This window comes from Puntigrus tetrazona, chromosome 1, assembly GCF_018831695.1.
Source record: "Puntigrus tetrazona isolate hp1 chromosome 1, ASM1883169v1, whole genome shotgun sequence".
NCBI classification, from domain to species: domain Eukaryota; kingdom Metazoa; phylum Chordata; class Actinopteri; order Cypriniformes; family Cyprinidae; genus Puntigrus; species Puntigrus tetrazona.
Window position 1 is genome coordinate 2,623,740 of NC_056699.1, and position 5,000 is coordinate 2,628,739.

Here is a 5,000-nt window from a genome sequence, read left to right on the forward strand (position 1 = left end):
CAAAGATCTGTGTTTCTTCATTAGAGCGGTCTCGCTGTGAGCGTGGAGCAGGTTTCTGAATGTCATCAACGTCAAGATAAACGAGCTGCGTGCCACTCCTTCAGAAGACAGACCGAAACTCACAGTAAACGGCGTTAAAGCAGAATGAGGCAGCAAGTTTAAACTCGTCTTCAACACAGATCCTCACTTTTGTCTTCTAGAATAAGCCTGAGGAGATGTTGAGGATCTTTTCTTTAAAACACATCAGTCCTCTTCATCACAGCTCATTCGTTAAAGGCTGCTCGTTTGCGGTGATCGTTGTGTGTCTGCTTCACTACGATATCTGAGGAACCAATAAAGCCCGTTCACACCAAGCTAAATTCTTTAAAAACCCAGCTGGACTTCAATATCTTGGACATATAAACATCAAATATTACAGATCATCTACGGTTAGAAACCCCAGAGCATTAACAATATAAACCTTACTTAAACATGGTTTAGTTTGAATGCTCTAGTTCTGAACTGGCCTTCACTTGAAAAAGATGCTTTTGTCAACTAGATTCTATTCAACGTTTTCGAAAACGGAATAAAACAGGCAGGAAGTGATCTCATCTCGAGAGTCTCTCTGACAAGATGTTTTGAAAGCAAAGGACTCAATGAAAACAATGATTTTTTATTAAGTTGCCTTGGAAAATCCAAATTCCCAATGTGCTATTTCTTACTACATAATAATAATAATAATAATAATAATAATAATAACATAATAATAACTTAATAATAACATAATAATAATAATAATAATTTAATCACAAAATCTAGGTGAGACCTTCAGACTGGCCTGAAAAAACGGGTTGCTGTCTTTTTTCTAACTGATCCAACTTACAGAGTATCAAAACCACAAAAAATAAATAAATAAAAAGTCCCATAGACTTTCACTGAGGGGGTGAAAACTTTTGTTCAATGAGACGTACGGTGCATTTAAGCTGTATATTGCTATCCACCTTTTTCCTCGAAGTCTGGGTGAGGCTTCCGGGTGAAGCTAGAGGTAAATAACGAGAATAACAACATGCAGTACACGGTAAAACTATGCCCCACAAACCAGTACATTCATAACTAAGATAATATATCATATAAATAACATAAGACACACCACTTTTCAACATCAAGGAGTAAAAGGAACAGTTCTGTACAGCTAAAAACTACTGGCCAAAAGCAGCCTAAGCCTTGACTGCTTTAACAATGGTCTCCCGAGCTGGACTTATAGTGGTTTTGGCCGCATTTTAGCTGGTCTGGTCGGTCTAAACTGGGAGAACTGCTGAAGACCAGCCAGCTTCATTAAACCAGCAAAGACCAGTCTGGTTTTACCCATTTACTGGTTTGAAATAGTTGCTAAATTCACTGGTTTTAGCTGGATTTTTATCTCTGTTTTTGACAACAACATGCTAATGATGTATGATAAAACATGGAACATGCTAATAACATACTAATAACATGCTATAAACGTTAACAAAACACTGACAACATGCTAATTATATTAGAATAATGCTAGCAACATGCTAATCGTGCTAGAAACATGCCAACAACATGTTAAAACTTAATGCGTTAAATTTTGTTATCAACATCTACCTGATCTCTCTAAAATCAAAGGGATAGTTCACCCAAAAATGAACATTCTGACGTTAATAACTCGCCCTCATGTGGTTCCACACCTCCGAGACCTTCATTCATCTTTAGAACACAAATTAATATGCCGTTTATGAATTTTGAGTTTTATGAATTCTGAGAGCTCTCTGTCCTTGTTGAAGAACAGCATGTGCTGGTTAGGTCTGTTTTGAAGCTAGGATGCTTGTTTAAGAGTTGGTTAGAGCCATCGGCTCTCGTCGGTCAGGAGTGTGTGTTGTGTGTGTGTTCCTCACCAGGAGTGTGTGTTGTGTGTGTGTTCCTCTCACCAAGAGTGTGTGTTTGGTGTGTTCCTCTCACCAGGAGTGTATGTTTGGTGTGTTCCTCACCAGGAGTGTATGTTTGGTGTGTTCCTCACCAGGAGTGTGTGTTTGGTGTGTTCCTCTCACCAGGAGTGTGTGTTTGGTGTGTTCCTCACCAAGAGTGTGTGTTTGGTGTGTGTTGTGTGTGTGTTCCTCTCGTCGGTCAGCATGTTGAATCAGTGTCGGGGAAAGTGAGAACTCTGATTGGATGCTTAGTTTGGTGAATGAATCAGTGCCAGAGAATTAAAGTGAAAGTGATGAAAAGAAGCAACAAATGTTCTAATATCACATGATCTTACCCAAGCATTCTAAGATGTGAACATTATCATAACATGAGCCGCATGAAATGAATGAAGTCAACAACGTTACTAGTATTCAAAATGTTAAGCAAGCACTGCTTTGTTTCCATTCTATATATCGGTGTTAATCTTGTATCTTTGTTCTGGTTTGTTCGAATGGTGAACGTGTACTATTGATAGCTGCTCTTCTCACGCAGGCCAAGAATGCATGTGTTTCGTTTGCCGGCGGTGTGTTCGAGCTTTTTTTTGTCCGATGCTGCCGAGGCGAGGCGACATCACCGTCAGCTTTCCTCGCTGCTAGCCGCTGGACGTCGACTGTGTGACCAGCTAAAGACCAGCTAAAGACCAGCTAAAGACCAGCTAAAGACCAGCATCCAGACACACCTCTGCTCTCCATACAGGGTCAGAGAGCTCTCAGCTTTCATCAAGAACATCTTCATGTGTGTTCTGAAGAAGAACAAAGGTCTTACACGAGGAGAGTAACGAATGATATATTTTCTACTTTTGGGTGAACTATGCTTTTAAAGCATTTACAACTGCCTTAAACTTTAAGACAAAGAACTTTAACATTTTTGTTTGCAAACTTTACTCATCTAGCTCCATTTGGATTTCAAGTTGACTTTTACATCTGGTCAGCCAGGCAGTGACTTCTGTGTAAGTGGGAGAGGTTTGTGCGTTTGCATATGTATGCGTGTGTGTGTGTGTGTGTGAGAGAGAGAGACAGTGTTTGCGCATGTGTGTGTTGGTGATTGTCGTATCAGTCTCACACCAGAGTGTGTTTGTCCTGATTGACACACTGAGCCCTGCGTGACTCTCGCTCTGATTCCTGCTGATAAGAGTTATCACGGAGCTCGTGTCGTTGTGTAGTTTGTGCATCGGTTGTTGCTTCTAAGAAACCGGACGGAGTGCGACAACATGCCTCAGGCCACCAGCCGACAGAGAGAGAGAGAGATTCGATTAGCACAACAGGCTATTCACAGACACACACACACACACACACACACACACATGTTTAGACTTTCAAAAAAACAAACAAACCACCATTCAGTATGTTTAAGTCTTTTGATTATGAGGACATGGTCAGTGTTCTCCTAAACCACCTTCAGATTGTAATATTTCTGTCATACCCATGACATGAAACACTTGTGTGTCCTCATAAACCATAAATACCAACACACACACACACACGTTGGTGTTTGTGGTTTATGGGGACTCTTTTCATAGTTGTAATGTTTTTATTCTGTACAGACTGTATGTGTTATTGATTACACCTTACAGGAAACTACTGACAGTTTTAGATTTTCAAAAAACTCACTCTTTATGATTGATAAGCTTTTGCACCCAATTTAGGTTCCACTGTGACACGAGTCCCGTGAGTCTGTGTGTGTTACCCAACAGAGTGTATAAACCTGCACACACACACACACACACACACACACACACACACACACACACTTCGGAAGCTGTATTGATGAGGACTTTTAATAGAATCAATGATAATGACATTTTCTCGCCCTGAAGCTCAAACTAACCCTGACTCAAACAAACCTGTTGCCTCAGAAGATTCAGCAGGATTTGACCGAGAACAGCTTCGTCTTTTTATATTCACTTAAACTTCGATGACATTTGAATATATTCCTTCAAAAGATCAGGTGAAGCTACACAAATATACCCGTATTAGTCAAATATAACGACAGAGCTCGACCGAACACGTCTGCTCTCACCGACTACAAACGATGACATTTCACGGAGATTCATAAAGATATTTTGTGCCTCATAAAGAAATGACAGATATTATACAAATACTCAGATTTTCACGCTATTTATTAACTTTCAGAGGAGATAAACAATGAGACTCGAAGAATCAAATGAATTCTGAGTGAAAGCGCGTCTAAACACAGATCTGTTTTCCTCAACTCGAGGACGAACATGCATTCTGTATTAAACATGAAGCAATTAGACTTCAGATGACATCCATTGAAGTGAAAGAAGAAGCACAAACATCACTTCTAAAGAAAGCGGCGTCGATGCGCGCGAATCAACGCAGACGCCTTCGACAGAAAGAGCTCCTTACCTTCTCACGAATCCTGGAAATCGTTCTTGATTTGCCTAGAAACCATTAAAGCTCCGCGATCCTCGAACGAACCGCAGACGGCGGCGGACGCGCGGTGTTCGCGTTGAGGAGCTGCGCTCGCCCGCGTCTGGTCTGCGTCGCTCCGCCTGATCGCGCGTCACGCCGCGTTTCCACACCGCGCCGATGTTTCGAGGCGGGACTCGCGAGACGCGCAGGTGGAGCGGACGCGACGCGGACCTGTTTGAGAGCAGCACGGACACCCGATGCACGCGCGCCGGGGCTAGTTGTCACACCCGAGTAACCGGGGCACGCGTACATTTCCATACAGACACATGTTGTCATAAAGAATAAACACATAACTAAAGCCTACTGAAATATGAACACACACGTCTATAGAAGTTGTTTTAATACAGTTATATATGACTGGAATATATATATATATATATATATATATATATATATATATATATATATATATATATATATATATATATATATATATATATATATATATATATATATACATACAGTATATACTGTGGGGACTTTTTTTTGCTGACTAAGATCTTCTCCTGATCAGAGAATGCATGCATGTAGAAATTAATTATCACCTAGAAGGTAACATTTATTTACTGTAGCATTCTTGATATATAGAGCAATAACACA

At 40.6% G+C, this 5,000-nt stretch overlaps 1 protein-coding gene across 1 annotated transcript in view; it reads right to left on the reverse strand.

Annotated features, from left to right (window-relative positions):
- The window catches only part of LOC122353060 (growth hormone receptor-like), a 23,860-nt gene extending 19,336 nt beyond the window's left edge, over nt 1-4,524 (reverse strand). The window contains exon 1 of the mRNA XM_043250896.1: nt 4,335-4,524. The gene's annotated coding sequence lies outside the window, so the exon portion shown is untranslated. The remainder of the gene's footprint in view (nt 1-4,334) is intronic.
- Nucleotides 4,525-5,000: the final 476 nt, after the last annotated feature.